The sequence below is a fragment of the Anopheles merus genome, chromosome 2R, assembly GCF_017562075.2.
Source record: "Anopheles merus strain MAF chromosome 2R, AmerM5.1, whole genome shotgun sequence".
In the NCBI taxonomy this organism is placed as follows: Eukaryota; Metazoa; Arthropoda; class Insecta; order Diptera; family Culicidae; genus Anopheles; species Anopheles merus.
This window is the reverse complement of record NC_054082.1, coordinates 52,531,477-52,559,434: the sequence shown is the minus strand read 5'-3', so window position 1 is coordinate 52,559,434 and position 27,958 is coordinate 52,531,477. Positions and strand designations below refer to the sequence as shown.

Below are 27,958 nucleotides of genomic sequence, written 5' to 3'. Positions count from 1 at the left end.
CCGAAAAATTTCCTTTGAGTGTGCATAAAATATAAATTCTTCGAATAAAGAAATAATGCATATAGAAAAAATAAATATGTAACAAATTTAATTTTTTTTTAAATTTTATCTATTTAGATTTTTTCACATTAAAATATCAGTGAAATTGTGTTGTTTCTTCCAGCATAGCTTTTATTTTTAATCAATTAGAAATAAATACGATGCACTTTGCAGCCGTCGATATTTGATCAAAACGGCTGCAAGACGGCTGAAAAACATTTGCTTGAAAATATACCCCAAGCTAAAACTTGCCTGCACGCAGCAACACACCAGCAGCGTACCTTTGTTTGTGTACGTTTGAAGCGGACGAATCACAAACGTCAAATGGCCGACTGGGAGATGTGAGCGTTTGGCAGTGTGCGTACCATCGCCGCTTACGTTTGCTGGTGTGCTGTGAGAGCGGGTCGTAAAACTTGTTCGAATGCGAAAAAAGAGGTTGGATTTCCGTCGGACGCTCGTTCGCTTTCTGCTCGAAGCTTTGAACGCAACCGTGTGTGTCTGCTAGGTGTTTGGCGTGATTCTGTGCTGAAATCGACTGAAAATCTTGTCAAAAGTCAGCTCTAAAGCAAGCGTGTACTGCGTAACGGTCCGTTGGTGCAGAATAGCTACCATTCTGGTCGAAAATCGAGCGAACTGTGGCGGTTTTAAGTGGCAAACCGTAGTGTTCACCCGACGTCTATCGCACTTCATCATCTTCCCTGGCAGACAGCCACGGCTTCTTCACGGTGTAGCAGTTGAACGGTGATTACTATCCACACGAGACGAACGTCGGTGGCGGAGCCATCGATAAGTAGTGTCCTCCCAGTGTGTTCTCACGCCGATCCGCGTTGTGAAATACGGCAGCATCCTTTTGTGCGACGGTGAAGAATCTTCCGCTAGCGGGTGCTTCTTCGTGAAGTCGCCGTGTGTGAGAGAGAGAGAGCGAGAAAGAGAAAGCGTAGACACGCGAGAGGGAAAGGGATCGTCTCGCAGCCGTCATCAAACAACTATTGTGTTTCGTACCGTGTTTGACGTTTACCGTGACTGGCAGACCGTTTTTTGGACGTCGGTCGATTGTTCCGTTGGGTTTTATGGCCAAGAAAAACTAGCAGCCCGACCGCTTTTTTTCGCCTGACGCGTTGTCCGTGAGCAGCCACATACTCTATCGCGTCATCATCGCCAGCAGCAGCAGCAGTAGCACTACCACCATCACCAACATCATCATCATCATCAGCATCGATCCGTTCGTCCGACTGGCGCAGCGTGTGCGACACAACAGTGCGTGGAAAACAATATCAAACGGTGTACGATCAAAGCAGGCTCGGCTGAAGATTAGTAAAAAGCTGTTAGTCGGCGCCCCCTTGCAATAATCATATTGCAGTGTTTCTGCTAAACCATTCGTGGTTGTGTATCTGTGCGTGTGTGCGTGTACGAAGTCGTTGGTGTGTGTTGGTGTGCATACGTGTGTAGTGTGTTTATGTATGTATGCGGAATTTTCCACCATTAGCGTCGTGCAATTTTTTCCAGCAAAACGTACCGCGATCTCGCAATAAGGATCCTGTGGAACGAGTGCGGCTTTGTGCTTAAGTGAAATTTGTGCACAGGATTTGCTAACCCTTCCGTCGAGGAACGTCAAAGTGCGAAACGAAACAGCGCGAAAGAGAGGCAGTATTACCGTCAGCAAGCGTACCACCATCGCAGAGAAACCCGAACCTTCGATCGAACCAGACCCGGTTAATGGTAAGTTGGAAAATTTAGTAAAGCTTTGAGCCCGATCTGTTTCCCCGTTTTGCGCGCGTTGACATCAATCGCTTAGTGTTTAGCGGGAGCGAAGCGATCGAAGATGAAGCATATCCCCATTTCCGATCCGTGGGTAGCTCTTCCGTACGCGGCTTGAGCTGGCAGGGTGAGAGGGTCATTTGAAGAGGCGTAGCGCGACGCACCAGAACGTGTGCGCAAGCAAGACAGATTACACGCGGCTTGCCTCGTAGCGGTAGCTGCCAAAGTTCTTGTGTGCAGAGACGAGATAAACAGCTGAAAAGTGATCAAGAAAGCTATTTTGAAGAGGCTGAAGAGGGTCAGCCGGTGGTCGGCGTGGGTGCAGGAGGAACCGGCAGAATTAGAGTAAACATGCAAAAAGGACACATGGTAGCAGGGGGTGTGAGAAGCAGAGAAGGAAACCCTATCAGGTGTGTGTATGTGTGCATTTCTCTCGTCTGCATTTGGGGGTAGAATTTCCCCCAGCCACCAATTGGGGTTTGGGAAAGACGGTGTGAAAGGTCATGGTGTGTGTAGAGTGTAGGAAACGGCGCGGGGTAGTAGGTAGTGCTGCTATATCCGCCATAGCCCTCCTCATCACTCCCACCATGTAATTTGTTCGCCGTCTCATCATCAGTCGCTGAGTGAGTGTGTGAGTGAGTGGAGCGCAATGGACGGTCGACGTCGTCGAAAGCGGTCGAAACGTCGTTTATGGGAGCTGGTGCTGTTGCGATGAAACTGGCAACCCGGATGGTGGCGGCATGGTGTGCGTGAGTGTGAATGAAAGCGCACTAGACGCGTGCATCTCGCTCTGGTACTCGGGATGGGAACAGGTCTTCTTTGTTGCGCGTTGGGATGTGCTTCATTTCGCTGGAGCGGTTGCTAAGAGTTTGTTGCTGCGGGTGTGCACGGCATAAATGAGGCAAGGCCAGTAGCGTTAGCGTGAGTGAGCTAGCTGTACGTTGGATTGTGAGCTAGAGTGAAAGAGGCCGTTATTATCCCTTGTTCAAGCGAATGGTTAACCCTTGAAGGTGATTTTATGAGTTTTGTTGGACTTTTGTTATTATTTAATTTGATGCGATACAGGGTTTTCCAATTAAGTTTAGACTTGCAGCATACTTTTTTTGAATAGTCGCAATAGATTCTTGACTAGCATCCTTTATTTTTGATTACGAGCAATGGATTATTGACTAGGAGCAATTGATTTCAGCAGGTCCCTGCATGACAGCCTAAGAGCGACGCGTTTATAACATCCGGTGTGACAGATTGACTTGAATAATAATCTGTGGATAATATTTAATTTCATCCGCTCATTTGATTAAATCATTTGTTTTACTGTTATATATCATCCACAAAGAAAGATATATTTTATATGATAGGTTTTCGATGCTATTGTTTTGATTTTATGAATGCGCAATACAACACAAAAGCACTTAACGGCTGAATTGAAATATGCAGTAGTAGACCCACAGGCATAACCTAACCAAAAGCTAGATTGCACAAGTTTTTCAGAGTGACCATATGTAGTTCTAACGATTTTCGATCGAATATTGGTTTACAATTGAGCACACTAAAACTCAATTTTTCTGACCGAAATTCAAATATTTTTCTAAGTATTCACCGTTCAACAATAAATTTGAAATTTAATAAATTTTGTGAGTGAATAAAAAGTTGTTTTTACCGAAAATTACCGAGTTTGCTTTAGATTTCTTACCGATAACCTCTAAAAACAATCTGGTCACTCCGTGCCAGCAACCGGCCTGCTGAAATCAATTGCTGCTAGTCAAAAATCCATTGATCGTAATCAAAAATAGAGGATGCTAGTCAAGAATCTATTGCGACTATTCAAAAAAAGTATGCTTCTAGTCTAAACTCAATTGGAAAACCCTGTATCCATTTATTCACGCGTGTAAATGGATATCGCATCATGTAGTTTTCACAATGTTTTGTATATTTCGAGTTCTTTAATGTTTTTGTTTGTTATCATTTGATTATCTTATTTTCGTATGTTAGTATGTTTTGCTTACATAGTTATTAGTCCTACTAACAGCTGTCTTTCTTTACTACAATGTTTTTTTAATAGACACAGTTGTCTACCACTTGATCACACGTCAGCTGGTGTAAGCTCTTCTGCCCAATTTAATAACACAAGTTTCATCTTCGATTCGTGGCATAACTCTTCGATTTGATTGAGCCAGATTGAGAATATTAAATTTCATGTGATTTAATGTCAGTGAAATACATATTTTTAAAATAATAAAAAATCATTGTGAAAATAAGTTGTTTTGTTTAAAGTCATATGTATTTTCTACTTGGTGTAACGGCCTACGCGGACATGCCGGCATATACAGACTCTCGATACTTATATTCAGTACCAAGCAACCGGATAGTCGAGTCAGTCCTTGCTACGAGAGACGGTCAATTCTAATATTGAACCTACAACGGGCTTACTATTAAGTCTAAGTCGTACGAGTTGACGATTGTACTACGAGACCGCCCATCAAGCCGTCTGTATGAGTTCTGTAAAAATACATAGCAGCAGCCTTAATGTTTATTAAAACAGCGAGCTCGTCAAGGACAGCTCAAAAAACCTATAAGGAACGCACTAGATGGCGCTGTAGAGACTGATAATGACATAAAGATATACACAAAGGCGAAACAACTAGCAAATTAAACTAGGGCCAGTTAGAAGAAAGTCTGCCAAGCTACCAAATAAATAAATCGTTACCAGGCGTGCTTACTGCCGTACTGTAAACCAATACCAATACCAACCGTACTGTACCGTACTGTAAAACGTACTGTAAACCAATAAACGTTATCCGTAAATGCGTGTGCAACGTTTGGATGTATATTTTAAATCGTTAGCAGATAAGCAGATATTACAGTCGCTTCTCGGTAGGGGACGAGATGTACATTTTTATAGAAAATAAAAAAAGTAATACAATTCACGTATGATTGATTAGGGATGATTATAGTTATGATGATCTTCAGTAATGTAGAATTTTATGCATTTCTAATTGTTTTTTTAGGTCACTATATTTCATATTCAACTGTTTCTAGCAGTTCTAGACGTTTTTGTAAAGTGAAATGTTTCTTGTTTATTTTGTTAACAGTGTTATTGTTATTTCTAAAAGAGTATGTTTGATAATTGTTGTTAAGATCCTTAGAATTTTTTGGATGAAACAGAATTGCTAGAATGAATTTTTAATTCATTCTGGATTAAAGGAGTGTCTGAATGTCAGTTGTAAAGTCTGCTGTGTCTGAAGCATTTTTACAAAATGGTTACTTCAATTAAAAGAGAAATGCATTATGACGAATATCTAGAAACACATGAAGTTTTGAAATTTTCAGCATAGTGATAGCGTGGCATTCCGAATGGTTCAATTTTATACTAATATCAAATAACCATCCACCACATGCATTCAAGGGTTGGGTATTACCTCTGCATAGACAACCGTTGCGCATGGTTGCGTGAGTAGAGTAGAGAGTTTTGCTGGTGTGAAGGGTGTAGTGCTGTAGCACAGTCGGTCGATGTTCGCTAATATGGTGGCAATGGATAGGGGCAGTAGCAACAGCGGCACGGCAGCGCATAAACGAATGAGTGCAGGCAAACAGCGAACCCTTGTACCTAGCTCGCCCATGGTAAAGCAGCAAATCTTCTGCTGTTGTGTGTGTTGGTTGGTTGGCTCTGGCATGAAACAGCTTGAGGGTAGAGCAGTCGGCCTTCGTTTTATTCATTTCATTCGTTTGGTTTCTGTTGGGTTTCGAGATCTGATCGCGCTCACGTTCGCATGTGGAATGAGAGCCCAAAGCGGATCGAAATAACATCGAGCACAGCGGAGTAGAGAGGGTCGAGATGACAGTAAAAAATGTATATTTTTTTCTGAGTTCGCCACCTCGGCTGCTGCTGCTGTGTGGCGCTGCGTTGTAGTGTTGGAGTGTGTGTGTGTATTTTATTCATGGGCAATGATCGATCGTTTTTCTCTTTGCGCTGTTGTGTGTCTCGCTGTTTGGTGCGATTAAGGTTTCTATATTTAAGAGAGTTTTTCATGACGTTTATTGTTAATAAAATGTCATTTTCCCTTCGGTTTATTGTTCCAAAGGATAGGTAAAAAATTGAATGTGCTCCTGTACATTTGAAAGTTTTAGAAACACATATTTAGACAAACGGTTAAATGTTTTCTGTTTGTTAAATTTTTGTATAACAATTCAATCCTAATTCCATTCACATTATAATGCATGCTTTACGTGTTAAAGTTTTGATTTAGAAGAATTTTATAAATTGAAAAATCAAAAATTTCCCAATTTTTCGCATTCATAAAAAAATGTATGAAACTATGAATTTTAGCATACGTATAATTGATTAAATTGCAGTATGAAAATTGAATTTTTATTACATAAAATACCTGTCGCGGTTTGTACATTGCTTTAGTTATCTGACTGTTGCATTTTTACTCAGTAATAATAAATGCATTGAATGGAGAATGTTTAGCCGGCACTAAAACATCGCCTGAAATCGGCAATCATCAACAAACCGACACCCACCCACCCACCTTTAACAAATGTGCTAGTTTGTTGACGGTCGAACGATGTTAACGAGGGCAACAAAGCAGGAGAATGCTGTTGGCGGTTTGACGTTATGTGTTGTGCCTTCGTCAAGCATCTGCTCCGCGCTCTGCCGTGTCCGGTATAATAATAACAGTAATGAGAGAAGTATGCTACAAGATTGGGTTTGTTGGGTTGAGCAGTGGAGACCGGCAGATAGGGCCGCCAAGTACAGGTTGTGCAGGATGTGAATAGTAAGCAAAAGCTGAATAATCTTCTGCGAGAGTGTGTGTTATTTGGCGCACTCTCTGTCTCTCTCTCTAAGTATGTACCTGAGTATCATTGTCACTGACATGGGAAGGGAACCTTTGGCTGTTCGGTCGTAGTTCGAACAGTTTTTATGTATATATTCTAGAAAGCCGTAAAGTATGCTACAACCAGTTTCGAGCGGTTCTCATATCATCATAACAAAGTATATCTATTCAGCCGCCTTTGCACCTAGGTGTAACACACGCGAGACTCCATAAAATAGTGTGGCGTGTTTGGTTATAAAGGTATAATATTTCAAGTTGGTTTGAATACGACAGAGAACGTGAGCGGTCGTGTAGAGGTTACCTTGGATTTAGTCGTTCGTAACGCTTGGTTCACCGTCCGTCGTTCGTGTATCCGACCGAGGGGCTTCAAGTCGCTAGAAGCGGCAACTGTAAACGGATATCATCATTGCCTGTGCCTTTCCCTGTGCTTCCAACGGCAACAAGGGTTGCTGGGACAGAAAAAAGGGGCTCAAACCCTGCTTTTTGCTCTTTTCCGGCGGGTTAGCTACGGGTAATGGCTGTGTATTGGTGAGCTTACGGTATAACAGTGTCGATATGCTTGTATGTGTTTGTGCTGTACGGCGGTGATGACGATGGCGGCCGATTTGCAAACCTACACAACGCCACTTGAGAACGTAGCAACGAATGAGCGAGTGAGAGAAAGCATATTTTCGAAAATCCAGCGGCGGCGGCTAACTATGTTGTTCCCTTGTACAAAAATGTCCCTTTTTTTCACCCTCTGTGTTAGGGATTCGAAAGAACAATTATTAAATTGTCTTTCCGTTCTTGGTAGTTACATATGATTTACCAAATATTTTATTATAAAAATAAAATATGTATTTCGGAGTATATCAATTCACTCAAACTCTATTAATAATTTTTGTACCACTATTTAAATAACCATTTTAAGTGCTACATTTTTACTTCTTATATGGTTGAAGGGGTTTGAATCATATAATGGAATAGTTCAATCTGTTAGGGGAATGTTTCAACCGGGTAGTGGAATCGTGCAAGGTTACTGTGGCTCCCGGCTCCCATAGCCTAATGACAGCTTCACAGTCAGCTTGCGAAATTCCCCTATTCGGTTGGAACACTGCATTGTATGATTGCAAACCTCGATTGCTAATTTTAATTCAATAACTCTTGTTTTTTGTTTGAATTCTTTTGAGAATTCTAATCATTGCATTTGTTTTTATTATTTATATCTTAAATAAATGTCTGTTGATGTTTTATGAACACTGAAACAGTTATTACACATACGATATAGTATTGTATTCTTATACCTATTTGTCTTTAATGCAAAAATAATAATTTTCAGTTCAATTTTATATTCCTTTTTTATTGATTAGTTGAAAGAAAGAAAGAATTCACAAAAATCATCTGCTAATAATATCATCGATATGTGAGCAATAATGCAAAACCGTTCTTCATGAACAAAACAAAATATTTCGTTGGAAAAATGCTTTACAAATAGATTTTTTATGAAATATATTTTTATGCTTAACAGAAAATAGGTTCCAAAAAATCTACAAGTCTTGAATTTGCCCGGAATGAAAAATAAGAAGTTAAACACCTAGATGATTATTTGCTCTGCCCTGATCCTTGGGTGGATGCGGCATTAAAGGTCCTTTGAGCATTTTAACAGGGGAGAGTTTTTTCATTCTTCATCGATGTTGTCATTCTCCCCTGGAATGATTCGTTATTGATCTCTGATACTCGTGCATGTATCCTATCCTATCCAACTCGCTTCATTTCAACTGATGCTGATCAACTAATGGACGGTTGGATCCATACAACTACTTGTTTTCGATCTTTCATGTTTAAATGTTTTATGCAAAGTCTTGAGTTTGCTTAGGCATTGTGACACGTTCATGAATACATAACATTTGTCGGTTAAATGCAATGTGTTTCTTATTCGTCTTATTATTCTTATTTGTTTCTTATGTAAGTCATTTGTAATTGTAAGGTGTAATTCGAGATAATTTCCATTCAATTTTCCAATTAAATTTAAAGATGTGCTAACTTTTCTCGACGTTACTAAGTGAATTTTCATTAAAAAAAATGAAACAAATGCTCAGTTCATCGACACTTACACTTTTGAATGGTTGGCTGGGGCCACTGTGGGTTATGTTGTGTCGCTTTGGGAGTGACATGATTTATTTTGCTGCAGCAAATCGAATTTCTGCACCTTATTACGGCATTGGCGGGGATGGTGCCTTCCGAAGTGAATGTTTATATTTTGTTCGTTCATGCTTTCTTTCGTACTTTCGTTGGTTTGTTCTTTTATTCGTTGTTCGTAACGCGAACGCGAGCGTTGCCCCACCGCTGTTCCACGGTAAGTTTTGTCAGCTTGGATATAAGATCATTTGAAGGAAGTGGTGTCCCTAAAGACCTGCCCACAGCGATGACCTTTCGTAAGAAGAATGCTTGCGGCGAAGCTCGACGTTGTTTTCAAGATAGAAAAGTATAGTCGCTTGGCATGTACACTGGGGGGAAACGAATGGCATACATCCTCCGGATAACGTTTGATTTTACTTTGTTCAGTCTCTACGGAGATGGCTCCCGCAGATTACCTTGACGCAATTTTCTAGCCGACGAAATAGACTCGCAAACATACGTCCGGTGAAATATAGCCGTTTATCGGAACATTCTTAATTGATTATATCGAAGCGCTAAAGGTGGTGGATCTTTGTTAAGAGGTATTGTGGGACTACCTTAGACCACTAGCTCAGAAGACACAGGACGAAGATGGTTTGCAGATTGACGTAATAGGAATTTTAAGTCGGAAATCAATTAGGATTAGTTTTCCTTCATTGGATGTTGTCGTCGAAATTTTCTATTTCCATGGGAAACGTTATCTACTTACACGTTATGCACCAAAACCTTTTGGCGAAAAATTAATTTCATGTTGCTGTTTGACAGGAGGAGATGAAATTGTGAACTTCAACAGCAATACTTGGTAAAACATTTTTTTTTGTCTGATTCCGATTGTCTTTCCTCGTGTTCGGGGTTTAAGTATAACGTATCGTATCTTCTCCACTGCTTGTCGAGTAATACCCACAATGCTAATTAGGTTTGAAGATCTATTGACAATGCTCTTGTTTTTACTTCATTGGAGAGCGAACGATACGTCTGTCACTTTGGATGGGCCTTAGCTTTCCAAGGGTTGCAAGTGTTCTTGGAAGATAGTTCCAGTAGTAGTTGGAATATTTTACCAAAGAATCTGTATGTAGGCCTACCCTAACATTTTATAATTGAAGCAATATCTTTATAATTGTTAAATACTTTAACGACTAAAAGAATACTTATTGTGTCTAGTTTAATGAATGTTCTTTAATACATTGAACATTTTATGTTGAACTAGTAAGAACATAAATTTTTACTTGTATTTCTTTTTTAACACGAAAACTGAGTCCCTAATAACGGAAAATTGGGCTTTAAAAGCGAGACTTGAAGAGAAAAAAACAACAAACATCATTTTGTTATGTTATCTATATCTGTCCCCATTCATTGTTGCACGGAATTACTGCATGGTTTTAAACATGCAAAAAAGCGAGATTTATTTATTGCCCGCATTATTGCTTTATGGAAGAAGCGTTTCCTGATTTATCTTTCAATTTTATTTATGGTTGGGAGCATGTGTGGTTGGGAGCTCACTCACTCACACGCAGCGCGAAAACACTCATTCATCCAAACATTGCAAACTGGGAAGAACAAGAACTTCCACACATAGAAGAACACTCTAAACACATTGTTTATTGAAGGTGGTGCTATTACATCACCTCCAAAATGGCCCGGGGTGGCACATAACGTGATGCTATGTGTAAGTATATGATTACTTTCGAAGTAATTTTATTTCTATCACATTTTCCCATTATTTCGTCGTGCAATGAGAAAGAATCAGGACGTTCGTTTCAACACAAACTCCCTCACCGACTTTCCTTGGTCTCCCATCCTACGTCCTCAGAAAGTAAGTGAAGGACGTTTGTGCAAACGACCGGGCTCTCGAATGGTGTGGGGTCAAGGTCATTTTTGGTTTGGGTGGGAGAGACACTAAATGATGATGATTACAATAATCGTAAACATTGCTTATCGTTTATTTTTCCTTTTTTTTGAACTTTCCTCGTAGGAGTTATTTGCCTATGAGCTTGAGCAACGTGTTTTGGATGAAGATTCGAGCGGCAAAGAAATGAAAAGAAATGTGTGTTTAATAATTAATAAATTGTGTTTTCCAGCGGCAGTATATGTGTCTAGCCCCCTTACTTGTTAATAACACATCTCAGCATAAGAAAAAAAAAAACACGTTTCGGGCGGGAAAGGAGGACAAACATAAGCTTCTGCTGTTTCAGCAGACCGAAAAATGTTTCGCGCATCTTGCCCTGCTGCGCTTGATTTTACGGTAAATCCTAATGTAAAGTTAATAATTTTTCCGCAGCGGCACACTTTAATGCTTCTCACAATATCGGGCCCATCTTGAGAGCTACGGCTGTTTTTTTTACAGTTCTCGGTTGGTTTTTCGCCTGCTGGGGTAGGTTCCTCTTTACCCCGGTGCCGTTTATCTCGATTTTTAGGTCGCAGCGCTTAAAGAACAACATCATTATCATTGTCGCGATCGCTCCTCGACAGCAAGATGTTGCAAGCATGCTTTTCTCGACCCTTAACTCTCCCACCGTGCGGAAACGGTGTGACTGCGGGAAAGACATGCAAAAACAAAAATAACGACACCGTAATAAAATATTGTGATGTCTTGATTTTGTAATTTCATTTCCATGCCCTTTTGCCCACTTGTTTTGGGGTGCTTGTCTGCTTGTGTTGCTGGAGTTTTTTTTTTGGAGTTGGTCCTTCGGTTCTTCTCCTTCGGTTGGTCGCATTTTGCATCTGCGACGTTTTGTGGCACGATTTAAAGGCTGACTGGTAAGTGGATTGACTTGGTGCGCTTTCCCTTGTTCTGAGCAGCTTCGGAGTATGATTTTGCAAAATAAAAGATGTTGTCTTAGTATTGGTAGTTGTTTTCACTTTTGCTTTACTTCGAGAGTCCTGAAAAAACAAAAGGATGTGAAAGAAACAAAAGGATGTTGAAAAATGATTCTCCAAACTGCAGTACATCTTCATTGCTTGGAATGATCGTCACTATTATGATGCTCATTACATTAAAACAATTTAAGCAATAATAAAAATATAGTATATTTTAAAAAGCTGTTCGCAACTGATTAAAGTTGGTAATATATTAAAAAAATGGTTTATGCGGGCTATAAATAAAAGATCAATTTTGCCGCTCAATTCGGTCGAATAACCGCTTTTAAATTATTATGGCCGTCAAGTCGAGCTTCACAGTGTCGATTTTGGGAAATTCCTTTACCAACTATAGACGTCGGAGGACTGCTTGTGGTAACGCAAGCAATAAACTTGAAGTCCTCCTAGCGTCATCTAACTCAGGCATGGTAAAACTGATGCTCTTTTATGAGCTTGATAAATATAATCGGGATATCAAGTAGTGATGCCTGCAGATGGAATCAACAGCTAACAAAAAACGAACAGCTTTTCAAGGTCTCTGTCTCTTCCACGAACCCTCCCTGCGGTGGAAAGGGCAGCTTTTCTGGAGCACGCATGGACGGAGCTGAGAACCGTAAAAAGGGAAAGTATCATATTTTTAAGAGATTTTTCTGCTCGGGTATGATTCACGCCTGTGGAGGGGGGGGGGGGGGAGAGAGTAAAATGCCACCCCATACAAACCCCTCTAGCCTTTGTTTAGTTTTGGTGCACGAGCACATTTTTTCCCTTCATCTTGTGAGGGGAAGGAAGGTCAATGTCGTCACAATCAGGACATATTTACCTTTGCCTGTGTGTGTGTGTGTGCGTATTTCATCTCCGTGGGTTTAGGGTGGAACAGCAAACAAAAATAGACAAAGCATTCCCCCCTAGTTTTCCAGCGAGCAAATGGGGGTGGTGAAAGAAAGAGAAAAGGCTCTCCAGATTTGTGTGTGTGTGTGTGTGAAATTTATGAGTGGGGCATAGAATAAATTCGAGCAGTGTTTTTTATGCACTGCTTCCGCACGGCTCCTCACGTCGGCTTTGGGGGACGGTTAGTTAGGAGATTCTCTTTTCTTAATTCCGCCCCTTTCCTTCGCATCGTAATCCCAAGAGGGAGATCATGTCATGTGCGCTTATTTAGGAGCTTCTTTATCTGCAAGTAAATTTTCTTGCTTTCTGGGATTTTCCGCGGTGCACCATAGCGTATCAGTCTTACTTTTCTCATGTTTCAAAAACTGTCCCCTGAATGGAGGGATGGGTCAAAAAGTTTTTTTTGTTTTTTTTGTTTTTCCACTGCAAAAGACAAGTGGTGGGCGAGTTTTCGGTCTACGTGCTGCGTCCTTTTGTCGATGTGTGTGCAGTACATAAACAATGATTTATATCGGTTGTGTTTTCCGATGCGTCTTCGCTGTGTCTATTTCGTGGAGTCTTGGAGCACCACGCAAGGCAGGCGGCTCAAGACGACACGCACAAGACAAATGGTTCTTTGGCACTACAAAACTTTGGCCCTTTAACCTCGGAAATGCTGGTGGAAAACTCTCCCCCAAACATTGCCATTGCCATACTTCTTAGTCACTTATTGTGCGCGCTCCATAGGGTCGCCTTCGAAGAGAATAATAATAAATGCGCGAGATGTAAAATTCGCTTTCGAAGAGCGAAGCTTTTTTCTTGTTTTGCACTTTTCTCCAGTTTCAAAGTAGTAGAACCCTAAGAGCGTCAGAGCGTAAGGGTGGAAAACCAGGACAACAGGAAGGATGGTACATTTGGTGAAACAATCCAAATTCCCGCCTTGGTCTGGGGAAAATCGGCAAAGCTAATTTAAACGCTTTTCCGCAAACGGTTTCTGATGTTAAACTTCTCGAGTGTTTGTTGTGTTTAGGAAAATAAACGTCCCTTGTTGTTGATTGCCGGCTGGTCGGGCACATGTGTGCTCATATGGTGTGTATGCGTTGGTGTGTGAGTATGTGTGCGCATTATTCACTAGGATCGCAAGACTTTTTCCCGAGCAAGAAGGGGTGGAGGTGCGGGGGGGACATCACCGTTTTCCACAAATGTGCGTGTGATATGCCTCGCTCGTGCTTGTATCTGTGTGTGTGTGTGTGTTTGCAATTGCTTGTGGTTGTCAGACATCAAGGAGAAGAAGAGGCGGCAAAAGGAGGAAACCGCAATGGATCAAACACACCAACAGAGTGCCTTGGGAGGAAAATTGTTGTGTGTGATGTATTTGAAGCATCTTAGAAGCGACTTGACGGGTTTCGTCGTTGTCGTCGTCGCTGACTTTGGCGGTTTTCCGGCGTGTGTCGTCCTCTTCGATGCTTTGAAGGTTGACGGCACGCACACACACGCACCCACCAGCCTCTTGTGCGCGTGTGTTCGCGTGTACTAAGGCGTCTATGTCGCTTTTTCCATTTCCCACAGGAGAATGGTGGAGAAAATTTATAGTCCCGAAATTCTAGTATTCCGCACGAAGCGAGAAGAAATTGCGTTGCTGCGGCACGGTAGTAGATGCTTTTCGTTACACCTTCTCAAGAAATGAGGGTATCTTTTTCTAACTTTTTAACTTTGTCTCTAAAGTCTTGCTCTTGGTGTAAACTTCGTTCCTTTTTTTGCTTCCGAAAATGTCATCACTTTTGCTGATGCCCAGGGGAAGTCAAAAAGTCGGTCTGGCAAAGATATTGTTGTTTACGGGTCTCAAGTCCTCCGGCCGCTGAGAGAAGCCACGTGCAAAGACTTATGAGAAGCGGAAGAAAGGCAACAACAACGAAAAACGCAAAAAATAATGTTACGAATCACGCTGCTTTGACACCAATACAAAATATTGATCATCGTTCACTGAAAGTCAATTAAATTATGATGCAAATTTAATGACTGTCGTCTTTACGGACATCCGTGGGTGCTGGCCAATGTTAAATCGAAACCATTGGAGGCAAGGTAGGCCTCTTGTGAAAAATAATATCTTTTTTCATCGATTGCTAACATTATCATGCATTTTGATCACTTGAATAAATCGTATTGTTCGTTAAAAAGCAATTAAAATCGATTAACAAAATTATCTTGTACATATTTTCAAATCATTCTTCATTGATATTGAAAAACAAACCATCTTCTACATGCATGGGGTTTTTCTCTCACAACTATTAAAAGCATTTTTCATTGCCCATTGCTTGCAGCCTAAAGAGGAAGGGGGAGGTGAATGGTTTTGTGCGATACTGGATAGGATTTATTTTACCTGTCTCATAAATTTTAGACGCAACACCATAAATTCTGTATTCTGGACGTAAACTGGCTCGTACGTGGTGCAACAGAAAGGCAGTCTGTCTGTCTGTTCGCAGCTTACTGTAGTATCTATCTCGAATTCCATTGCTGTTTTGGGTGGAAATATGGTACGTGATTGTGTGATGGTTTTCAAAAGATGAAGTTCAATCCAGTTCAGTTACGATTATTGGATACGATACGATTATTATACGATTGCATTTATCTTTTAAGAGATGTGTCAAAATACGGAATGTCTGTTTTACAAGACGAATATTTAATAGTAGATTAGAAACACATGCCAATTTGTACATTTAATCGCGCGTATAAATAAGATCAGATGTAATTTGCTATTAATATTTCCAGTGTGTGTGTGTTGTAATATTTTAAGCAAAATTGATAGAAAATGATAAAGCACAGCTCTCTACAATGTTCATAAGAGCAGTACATGAAAAGCGTGCTTTTAGTTACTTGTGTAGTTGTTTGTGAGCAATTGTGTAAAGTAATTTCGAATCATTTTGATTCGCTTTGGTGAATGCAATGGCCAACAGTGAATGGAAAAAGCCAAAGTTTACGGTTCCTAATTCGATAGCATAACTTTCGCATTATCAATAAACTTATGGTGGTACTTTTGCGCAGATCGCCGTAATATGATTTACGATTACGATGCCCCCTACACCCGCGTTGGTTGGTGATCATCCAATGTTGCGAACAGAGGAGGGTGCAGTTTTTTTATGTCCTTTTATGCCCCCAATAGCATCTAAATGGCATTGGCCAAGGACAGAAAAACCATCAATCGCACTGAAGAAAAGAAAACACCATTTGGATTTATGTTACACCGTGCTTCCCATTCCTTAACGAATTGAAAGAGAAAGAAAGTTAGATATTTGCACTTCAGCTGTTGTTGTTCTCCTAAACTGAGGCCAATTTCCGATAACCAGACGATCCCGCATACTCTCTTTGTAAACGTAATTTTTGTTTATTGAGTATGTATGCAGTAGCGTTTGTGACCATGTTGCATAACTCTCGGGCCATGTTTTGTTGTCCTATTTTTCGGTGTCAATCACCATCGCTCAGTGATTTGCATACTTGTTTGGCACAATTGTACACCTTTCTCTTGCGAAATGTATCAACAGAAGTTAAAAAGTTGGATCGAATTTTAAAATAGCATAGACACACAAAAAACGACACATTTCTGTGCCACCAAATTGAAAGGAAAGGAAAAGTAGATTAATTTAATTTGCTTCGTTTGCTAATATCTTTACAGCATATACGTTGCTGAGATGTGTTGCTGTTGTGCAGCAATGTGGGTAAACGAATTTATTGTCCAATCGGTAATACTTTCAATTTTCATTTTAATCCGTGTCTTTTCGCCCAATATCCTTCCACAATCTACCGAGCGAGACATGTGTTGCCTATTGTTAGCAACACAAGTTGATCACCTCGCCTCTCTAAGGTATTGCACTGCGCGAAGGGGGGCATCTCGTGAAAAAGTAACAAGTTGAAATGGACTGACTTTTCTGCTGCCGGTCGACGCTTCGACCACCAACCGTTGTTTCTTGTGTTGCTGCGCAGCGCGCCTGACAGCCGAACAAAGCCCGATAAACTTGACTTTGACAGTTAGCAGGGAGCAACGAGTTTGAAAGCAGGTCAAGTGGCCAACGACTGAGACCACCCTTTGGTCCGTCTGGTCTGGACTGGCGTAAAAACATGTACGGCTGGTGCTGCTGCTGGTGGTGGGTGGTAAGGAGATGGCGGGGACATAAAACTTTACCTTTTCTAGTTGGTAGTTTATTGGAGCCTAGCACGAGCAATTTGTTGTCTCTTGTTGTTATCGAATCTCTGGAGGATGTGTGGTGCTGCTGGGGCTGTACCGAAGGAACTCTTCACTGGCACGAGATTAACTGTGGACACAGATGCTGACTGCACAGGAACTTTTGTGCTCTGTTTTGAAGATAAACGGATGCTGTAAATATTCGATACCGTCTGACGTGTTTGATAGCATACGATGTTGTGTTGTTGTCTCTCTGCTCCATGACTTAGTGTTAAGTTTATAAAACATATGCAATGTGAAAAATGTAATAAAACGTATGTTCGTCTCTCTTGTATAAGTGTCGTTCGTTTAGTGTGTTTGAATGGCATTGGAAGAAGGTTCAGAGCACTAAATTATCTCACTTTTATTCCACTATTTGTCTATAATTACACCAAGAATCGTCCATGCGTGATCATTACGATGTTCGCACCTCCTTTATGTAATGGATGCTTTATTACTGGTAGTGCTTTGTACAATGCTTATGCTGAGCTTAAGAAACATATGTTTGCTGCTTCCTCCTGCCTTCTTGTGCACGCCAGCATTTCCGCCGGCAGGCATGCTAATGATGAAGACTAATAAAAAAACTCACCGCCATAGCGCTACTTCGTTGCAAGGTGTGGCGATGGTAATGATCATGATGATAGGTGGATAGGAGGAGGCACAAGAGGCATCCCTTTTTTTTAGGTCACAAGGGTGTGAAAATTGAACTCTCAAAGCTTCTCATGCATTCCCGCAGTGTGCGCCGGGCCGGAGAGCAGACAGAAGCATTTGTCGATAAGTGTCGATAATCTTGCACGGTGTGTCTCGCGGGTTTGGTTTCGGTTGGTTTACGCCTAACGGGAGGTTTACGTCTACTGAGCGACGATCAGTTACACACCGGCTGGGGCCGGATAGCAACAATCACACCTTTTACGGAATGATGCTTCTTTCTGCTTCAAGTGCAATCCACCATCCCTCTCTCCCTGTATCTCAGAGCCTTTTCCTGCTCGGGAAAACGGCCAAGCACACCCACCACGACACTGACCCTCCCTGCTACCCCGTAATGTGCTCTCGTAGCCTGGACAGGCTCACAATCGGTTGGAATGCCGGCGCGCAGCATCCGCTGGAATGATGCTCCGTTCGCTCCCTCCATGCGCCAGGCGAAATGGGAATCGTAATGACTATAATGGTACTTCCAACAGAAGAGGTACCCATTCGCCGCCCGACGCCTTATTGCAGATGTGGGGGAAAAAAAGTAATGCTCCGGAAAACGAACCAACACTCGAGGAAAACTATGGAACAATTATTTCTTTCCCTCTCAATTGCTCTCGTGCAGGTAATGGGACGACGGTGAGCAAGTATCGTGTGATGGGTTGGGCCAGTGTGTGGAACTGGCTGCTGTTTCGGTAAAAGGGAGGACCGGGCGGGGAAACCGCGCTCACCTCGAGTGCTGAAAAAAAGACACTCCGGACGGTCGGCGGCTGTGGTGTGTTCCCATGCCAAAACGAAGCAGATGACTGTGGAACAGGAAAAGGAACGTGTGTGTCAACGAGTGTTTATGATGGCCGCGCGCTATTCTGTGTCTCTGGGGCAAGCTGGATGTGAGCTATAACTTTCCAGAGGCAGATGGAATGAAGGTGTGTGTATACTGCTGGCTGCTGCACACGCTAGACAATAGCGAAATGTTATCTCTATAATTGAGAAGGTGAAAGTTTTCCACTTGCCCGCAACCTACAAGACACCGATGTGTTTTTTTTTTGTTGCTTTCTTTGGAGCAATTTTCTTTCTTCGATTTCTCCACTCCACATGTGTGTCACAATTGTGGTGTTGTGTTGCGTTTAGATGAGTTGGACTTTTCCAAAGTGATTTTTCATCATCGCCAACATTACGATTATTGTTTTCGTTTTTCCGTTTAATTCGGGGGATTTTGACGTGTTTTTTACCCGCAAAAAGCCTATCAAGGTGTTGATGATTGTTACATTTGTTGCGAAGTAGTTTGTTGGTGGATATTCAGGTAGATGGCAACAACAACATGTTTGGTGGAAAATGCTGTGATGAAATACATGCGCGTACTTCATGTTGTTATTATGATGAGTGGCGAGTGTGTGGCGATGAGGAATTGGCAGATAAATGAGGCATGATCGAGATTATATTGCTGCATCTACAATGTTACATACATCGGCCATATCGAACTACGGGAAAGAAGTAGCCTTTAATTTGATAATTGGTTGATTTGATCCATTTTGTATGGTTTATATGAACATCGGCTTCCTGATTTATGATTGCCTAACTAACTGGCATGGCTTCACCTGCACAAGCGGCTGAGATAACATAAATTACGTGTCAACGGCGAAGTTATTCATCCTTTTATGTAGAAAGACTTTTTCTTATGTGAATCATTTGAGCAATAGCAAACTTTCCTCTTTAATGTCATTGATAAAATTCGAGCAGAGAGAGAGAAAGAGAGCGAACAGCAAGCCCCCCGCCCAATAAGGTTCATGCAAGATTGAAATCAATTGGAAGAAAATAGAGACGTAATCAGTCGTGTAAAAGTGTGGTAATATATTATGCACTCCTCCTTTTGCTTGTGTGTGCTTCGGTGTGTGCTAGTGCCTATGACTAGCAGCCACTTGCCGCACTGTTCCTCCAAGCCACCAAGAGTTTTTGTCACCATGGCCCATGGCATCTACTGGCTGAGGCGACTTCTTCACGATTGTATGCAAATTTTCCACGCTCGATAGGGTTCACCCATGCTCTCACCAGCGTGATATTGCAAAGTTCCAACACGATGATGCTCTGCTGCACGAACCGGTGTGTTTGCTGTCCGTGCTAGTCGCTCCCTCGCTGGCACCACCCGGATTATGGAGCATCCTGACCAGCAGCTGCTCGACGCAAAGGAGAATGATGGGGAATGATTAAAGTTGTTAGCATAATCTGCAATCGATTGACGTTCGATAGAATGCGTTTTCAGCCCTATGGTCGGTCGTCGGTAGACGATGAGTGGGTCGGTCGGGTGGGTGAGTTGCAAAAGAGTGCGATGGTTTTAATTGAAATTGATGGTCCGGTGCACAGATAAAGTGAAAAACTAGCAGCAGCAGCAGAAGAGAGGTCTTTTCCCGTGGATGGGTGGTGTCGTTATTTCATTTGTTCCTCTGCCGGGTAATTGTAATGCAAACAAGCGAAATAATGCTTCGGCTGCTCTGATTGAAGTTGAAGACAATCTTATAAAGGTAATATTACGGATCGAACCCCTCAAAACCCAACGAAGCTTCTTTCTATAGATAAAAAACAAATGTGTGAACAATGTGTATCGATTTATTACGTAATTTAACGAATGTCTTAGGAGGTTTCATTTCTTGTAATAGTTGTAAAAAATGTTGCATCACCTTCTTCATAAGATGCAGATAACTTATCAGTGTTGAAGTGTTTAAAACCCATGATGCTCATGCTTTCCCTTGAGCTGCTGTGCTGGCAATAAACTTTTCCTTTATGCTTTTTGGCGCGTTTTTTGTTGCTTCAAGTTATTCTAAATCTTGACGGCAATGGTTGAATGGTTCTGCACCAGCGGCAAACTTCTTGAGCGTATCATGGTGTGTGATCTGATGTTGGTTTAAGAGCGAATTTAAAATACTTTCAACGATGGATTATCCCAACACATCTCGCTCTCGCTCTTCCTTTAGCTTTTCCTTCTTGTGTGGAAACGCTGTTGAAACTTTCAATTCCTTTCCTCAATCAGCGTGCACCGCACATACCTACGACGCTCGGTGCGCAAGTATGTGCTGAAAGAGAAAAGTTGTCTATGCTTCCATCCATTAATGCTGCCACCGGGAAATGATCGATCGAAACGAGTCGTGCTACGACGACGAAACTCAAGTGCTCGATCCCCCCCTCCTTTCCCTATTGATCTACTGTAATGCGTATGGATAATGTCCTAAGGAAGTAGGAAGAAGCGTAGGAGTGATTTTAAAACCGTGAATTTTAGTTTACATTCCTCTACCAACTCAATCATCTTGATATTCGTTTTTTCGCACTTATTGTAATCGTCGGTTTCGTTGTTTAAGAAAAGCTCAACTTGAATTTTCCACCTGGCAGAGCAGCGTCACGGAAGAGGATCCATCCTCCCCCAAACGGAACATCGAGCGAAAAAGTTTGTGTCTTATAAAAGTTTGCCAGAATTCAATTATATCAATGCTATATATTGATTGTTGCACTTTGCTTCCTCCTTATCGTACACACTTGAGCGCGATGTGCCTGGGGAGTGTTGAGAATCCATAGAAGCCATCACCAACCAGTAGAAAGATAATATTCAAAAAAAAAAAAAAAAACAGGAAGAAAAGCAAAGTAAATCTCATCTCACTATTCGCAAGAGATAAGGGAAAAGTTTTCCTTGTCGTGTCGGCCGGCGGCACTTACATAACTTTGGGATGGTAGTGTGTGTTGAATTTTGGTAGCATTTTCTTGCGTCCTGCATCGGTCATGCATTAATGGTGAAAGGAATAAAACATGTTGACGGATGAATAAGCCATATCGTTTATCTGTTTGCACCAATAATAATACTTTTTTGTACCACTTGACTAAAGTGAAATGATAACTTTTTTTTATTCATTTAACGATTCAGCTAGTCTGCTTTAATTTTGAAAATTGCAAACCAATTAACAACAGATGTTTCCCTGTCAGCGGTGTGTTCTACTTTCTGGGCTCCCATGTTTTTGCCCAGAAAATAAACTCAAACTCCGAACGAGAACGGGTCCAGTGTGTCATCATTCATCGAACCCCGAGAAAAGGAAAACGAAACCTGTATCATCACGGAATGGTCATGCTTTACCTCTATCATTGACTCCCTATCCGCACTGTCATCGGCCCGGGACAACATGTTGTAGGCATGTAGCGTGTCCACACCGTCACCACCACCGCCACCGTTCGCCGCCAGTGGAAGATTCGAACGGTGTGTCCGAACCGGCAAAATATCTAAACATAATGTCACATTTGCTCTCTGCTGCTGTGGACAAGCACATAATACACGACGACGGCCCTCGACGGCGTGTGTGGAATCGTGTGCCCGGTTCACGTTCACAAGACGCGATGCCTTGTGCCTGTCAAATCGCGACCTCATCGTTGTTGTGTTGTGGTGGACATTTCAGCATTAAACTGCAGTAGCAGCGGCAGCAGCAGCAGCAGCTAATTGCCTCCTGGCGCGGTATGAGAGATGCACCGGGAGATGGTACGGAAATTGTTCTTTTGGGAGATGGAAGCGATTAAATGTGCTCCCGGAACACGGAAACATGCAGTGGGAGGTAGTGTTGGCGTTGGTGCGACTCGGTCTGCTTCTCGGTACAGGCCGGCACGGGTATGGTACCATTTTGTCGGCAGTGTAGCAATGTGTTTGTTATGCGCCACGTGCGAGGGCCATACAACGTTGTGTCACTAAGAGGTATTTATGTGTCCGAAAATTGAACGCATGTGTCACATGGTGTACGGTCGACTGTGGGTGGGGGCCAAGCGGTTTTCGGCAAATTGCTGTCGAATTCTTCACCCCCCCATAATCTGTGTGTCACCGTTTGCAACTGGTGTTTGAATCGTTGCAAGAGTGCATCGCTCTGTTCTCGCCAATGGAGGGAATTATTTGACGATCTTTCTCCCGCTCGTCGTAATTAACATTTCGCCAGATTGCAGCACACTTTGCAGCTGGGGAGACTTGATGTGTGTGTACGTTTGTCTGTGATTGTCACGATGGTGTGAATCGTGTACAATACGGTAATTGGCCGATGATGTTCGTCAGTGAAACGCAGAGCCTCTACTTGTCCACCATTGTGGGTGGTACAGCTGTGACATCATATGTTTTTTTTCATAAGCCATGTTTGATCATGTGTAAGTTCGAATAAACATTGTAATTGTGATATCGACTTACCGGTTGAAATAAAGAAAGCATTTGTATTTATGCTGATTCTATTAAACCCAAAGTTTCAGCACGAGTTTAAACTGTGTTAAAAATTCAACGCGGAATTTCAAAAATCGATTACAAGCATTACCGGAAAAGTTCGGTGCGCGCGTGTCAACGATCGATGAGAAGAAGTGTGCCATAATCGTAAAAGGGAATGAGATGCTCATTGCTTTTGCCCCGTTACCTTTTCGCATTTCTTTTTTTCCTTTTTCTTTTGTGGCGTTTCGAGCCGATCGGCGGAGAAGCGGTGATGCAAGAAAGCTGCGCACGATTTCCGAGAAGCCAGAACATCAAATATCTCGCCGGCGGGTGTTTTAGCCGCAGTTTACAGGAGTTTTTTTGTTGTTGTTGTTTGGGAAAGTACAATCCTCATTGGTCTCCTTTTCCTAACCGCCATCCCGTCGTACTGATATTACACGTTCTGTGTAAACGCCACGTGATACGCAGCATTTTGGTTTTGCTTCATTTCAACCAAGGATCGTATCCTTTTTCTCTCCGCGCTGCTGCACGCTCGCCATGTCCTGGAGCTTTGCAGCTTTCGCCGGCACAGTCGGAAAAACTCGAAAAACGTTTGCCGGTTTACATGAACGGTACATCCTGTCCGCATTTTCGATGTCTTTTATTTAGCAGAACTGTTAACCGTCTTTCAATGCGTCTAAAGTTCAAGGACTTGAAACGTTTCGGTGAGTGGCAAACAGTTTAACACACACACACACTGCGCACCACACATTGCCCAAATGACGACGAACATTTGATCCTACCTGGTTCCGGTAGAGGATAGCAACACAGCACGATTGGCGTTGAAAAAGTGCAGTAAAATGGGAGCACAAAATTGGCTCCTGGACACTGAACCTGTGTAATGTGTTGCGGGACAGCGGGGTTAATTTTATGATAAAAAAAGAACGGAAACATGCACATACCATACGCTTCCCGAGACACTTTGTTTGTTCACAAGGGTAGTGTAATTAACAAGTAGTAAGTTTGTTCGACCTGTCGGACCAGTAAATGTGTAATGCATTGTTTTTTTTTGAGGATGCAAGGGATGTATCCATCAATAATCCCTTTGTCGTTGAGTTTTACTTACTCACTATACTACACAAAATCCAGGATAACGGCGAGAGTGTTTTTTTCCGAAAGCAGAACATTCCCGCTTAGAATTGAACGATGCTTACGATGAAAGTCATTATTTGTGTTGGCGTGGTGTGGAGAGTATCAAACTAAGCAGGAACTTTTCGTGTGTTGGTTTGAAATTGTTTACTTTTTCTTTGGGAGACTCGGTAGTAGTGAAGAGAAACAAGATTGTTAGACGATGTTGTTGCATTTCCGCTTGAATCGTTAAGTTTCTGTATTAACTCAGGGCATACATCTGTGAGCAAATATTGCATTTTCTGGATGGATTCTGAAGTGAAGGATTCTGGATAAAATGTGTCGTACTCGTTCTATTTTTATACATCTTCCAAGTAACAAAGCGTACACATACCCACAATTGCAGCTTAATTATCAACAGCTCAATTAAAAACAGACAAATTGTTTGCTTTATTCAGCGTGTGCTATGTTTTCCGAAACGCCTGAAACGAAGGGAACTAGCAAAAAATAAAAAGATAATAAACAAGTAATTCAAACGCACTCTTCCCCGGTCTTAAACTTTAGCCAACAGTAGTCAAGTTACAGGACTTCCCTCCTACACCACCGATGGGGTTTCTTTCGTGTGGTGTCCTGGGGCAGCTCAGGGACGTTTTCCCCAGCGGAAATATCGAGCACAATAGGAAAATATGTGTTGGAATTGTTTGAATTGGAGCGCCTTGCGGAGGCGATCAACCATTGGAATAACAAAGAAATTTGTTGGGCTATTCTCTTGATTATTTTCCATTTCATCTTTATCCAATTTCATTTTCTGCGGGTTAGAGTTTCACTCACTTTAATAATAGGAAATGTGTTCATCGTGTATCATCCTACCCGGAATGATATCGGCTTGGGTCTTTATTTTTAGATAGACTTGATAAAATTGCAGCTTTTAGTGACTTATTGATTACTCATAGTGGTCAAACCTATGTATGAGGCCTCGGTCGGTCCATTTGGAGCTTGAACCCATGACGGGCATGTTGTTAAGTTTTGCGAGTTGACGACTGTACCACGGGATCGGCCAGTTGCTACAACTACAACTGCCCTTTTATTTTGGACTGGGAACCAGATAGCTGCTACCAATCGCTAGTCCTCGTCGTTGGTTGGTTGGCCACGGCGAGTACAGTGGTCCTAGAAACTATGCGTTTGTCACAGTCCTCGCGTGAAGGGTTCGCGACATTGCTGCCACAGCAGCAGCAGTAGCAGTAGAAGATCGTGTATTTATGGATAAATCCTTGTCTGCCTTCTCTCGTGTCAGTTAAAACGCACAAGGAAGAAATGCTGGGTTTGATATGTTACAGCAGCTTCAACGACCGCGCTATGTGCGCGGTGATGAATTTCCGCTGCTACTTCACTGTCTGTCTATCTGTCATGTGCGCCCATGTGGTGTGTGATGGCTGCAGGCATCAGCTTGCCAACTGCACAGCAGAACGGCTGACGGAACTGTTGTTTTATTTTGGGTCTGTTTCATTTGTGTGCGGAAGGTTCAGTTTGGTGCGGATGGGCTATGATAAACGAGCAATACATGCAAAAGAAAAATGAGTAAAAGCAACAGCAACAGCATGTGTGTGTGTGATTATGCAGTGTAAGTTGAACCCATGGAATTGAAATGCAATGCAATAACATCCGCACGAACTGGTTTCCACCACCTTGCGAACGGATGAAGGCATAAAGAATTGTTCTCATCTCTCTCGTCTCTTTTTTGTATCTATTGCCCAACGATGTTGTTTGAGTTGCACCATTAATCTGTTTTTTTGTACGAAATTGTATTAAACTTATCCCACAAGCAATTAAACGGTAATTTGCATTGCTTTAAATTCACGTGCGTCGCACACTCTTTCTGTGTATTTTTGTGCACGTTCTTCAGTCATACGCGGAATTCGCAGCCAGCAATTAATAAAAATAAGTCAAACTGTCGAACACCGGACCAATAGCAATCGCCATATAAATTAAGATTTGTGCGTTCGATTTTATATAACTTCGTTTGTGTTGAAGGAAGCATTCATTTAATAAAACCGTACGCTTCCAATGGATAGCATACGCGTATGACGTTTGTGGAATACGACAAATTGTGAGTGGAATTGAATTACCGTAAAGTGCCTCCTAAATTCGGTTAAGAATTGGAAGCGATCGGTACAAGATAATAGACCCAGAACGCTGGGTTGTGATTAAATGGAGATACAACTTTTCCCAACGGAAGAGCTTGCATTTTGCTTGTGCTTTTCCACATTCAATTCTTCTGTTTGTGCTTTGGCCAGCCACGGTATTCAGAGATTGCTCCCATCTGCTTCACTGTGAGAAAAGTACGGGCGCTGCTTTCGTTCGTTCATGCGGCCGTTGGTGAAGGAATTTCGTGCAATTTATTTCTCATTCCCATCCCTAGTACATACGTATTTTCCCTCCCTGTGTTGGCCTTGATGGGGTAAGCCATTATTTAGCCGTTCGGGTTGCGCTGATCCGGTCAATTCGTCAATGACGAAGATGAATGAATAGAAAAGGCATCGTTCTTTTCGCACGCTTCCTCAGTTGTCCATGTTTCAGTTCGAGTAAAGTACGATGGGAATTATACAGTTAATCTTTTCCCTTTACAAATATTCATCCATCGGAAAGGAAGCGTAAGCCAGTTGTATTTCTATAAGTTTTGTTACAAAGGGTGTCGAGAAGAAAGCAGTGAAAAACTAAAAACAAAACAAACAAAAAATCATTCAGTTCCTTCGGGTATTATTTATTACTCTTTTCGACATCGAATTAATCCAGCAACGACCAGCAGCAAAGGATTTGTATGCAGAAGATAAAAGGATAATTTGTAGTTAATTCCGGTTGAACGGTTAACCGAATGAATGGAATGAATTTGACAGGATTGTGCATGATTCGTGAGCGTTTGCAATATGACAAAAACGATATTCGATAATCATAGGTAAGCTTCACTATGTACGATAAATGCACGATTTTTTTCTGTTAAATTCTCAATATTATTGTTTTTCAACCATAGAGGATGGGAACTCGAAACGACTAACGGATATTTAATTTCCTTGACATGATTCATACAATCGATCAACGGCAAACAACCACCATTCGCCACACACTGGACATTGCTGTTTGTTGTACACTAAATGCTATTTATTATAACTTCCGACAACTCGCACTCGTTCGGATGTGTAGAGTAAAGTGCAAAAAAGCCATATTGCTTTGGCGCGTTTGCCGTTGTTTTGCACCATGCTTTAACCGACCCGAAAGCGGTTGATTTATAAATCGATGCAAATCGATGTGCGGAATTAGGCACGCATTGCGATGCATTATTTATGTGCGATCCGTTATCGCGCTAAGCCGCACTGGTGCTGGTGCTTTATGCTGACGGTGGTAGGTAGAGCGATTTAGATTTTTACTCTCTGCCTGGCCCGTGCCCGTCGTCTGCCTCGTCTGCAATTTTACGACATCCGGCATCGTGTGCTCCACCGGCCTGTGCCTGCGTAATGCATTTGTTTTATTTGGCAATTTCCCGTATTTCATGATGACTGGTTCCGACGATGGCTGCTGGGCTGGGGTGGTAGCATTGCTGCGCCATTGGTTGTATGGACTTGCTTCATTGAACATTCGGACCATCCGGATCGAACGGTACGGTAATGTTAGCTTTTTTTGCTGCTGCATTTTGCACCTGCATGCACACAAAACCATCTCTATCAGACATTATGGGTACGGCGGACAATTTTCGTCGTCGAGCGACCCTAGAGAGGTGTGTTCTCGTACATCCTGACCTCGCGGGTATGCTTCGTGGGCTTTAGTGTTACGGTGCCATGAATATTTACCACCAAGAGTCGTTCTTTCGCCATTCTTTTGGGCGTCCGCACTTCCTGTTCCACGGCCCGTACTACTACTGATCGAGAGGAATGCAGGGAAAATCGTTGTTGCATAGCGTTATTGACCCAGCAGTAGCATAAACCGAACATGCTTCGCATGCGTGTTTGGCGTACGTGGCGTACTCTGGATGGTTCCATTTATGTATGTCGATACATCATGCTTTTTCTGTATCCTTTTGCATACAACGGACGCGTGGATGATGCTGCCGGAATGTGGGAGGTTGATTGCTCTGTACCGTGCAAGATTATGCTTCCGTGACGTCCATTATACCGAACTCGACTCAAATGTACGTGTACTGTCTGACATTTGCTTTAATCAGCGGCTGGC

The 27,958-nt window shown here is 42.1% G+C and overlaps 2 protein-coding genes across 5 annotated transcripts in view; both read left to right on the top strand.

The window, feature by feature from the left end:
* LOC121590426 overlaps positions 1–27,958 on the top strand; it is a 135,073-nt gene that overhangs the window by 7,674 nt on the left and 99,441 nt on the right. The window lies entirely within an intron of this gene.
* The window catches only part of LOC121590427, a 33,870-nt gene continuing 6,266 nt past the window's right edge, over positions 355–27,958 (top strand). Inside the window, exon 1 of the mRNA XM_041910101.1 lies at positions 355–1,758. The gene's annotated coding sequence lies outside the window, so the exon portion shown is untranslated. The remainder of the gene's footprint in view (positions 1,759–27,958) is intronic.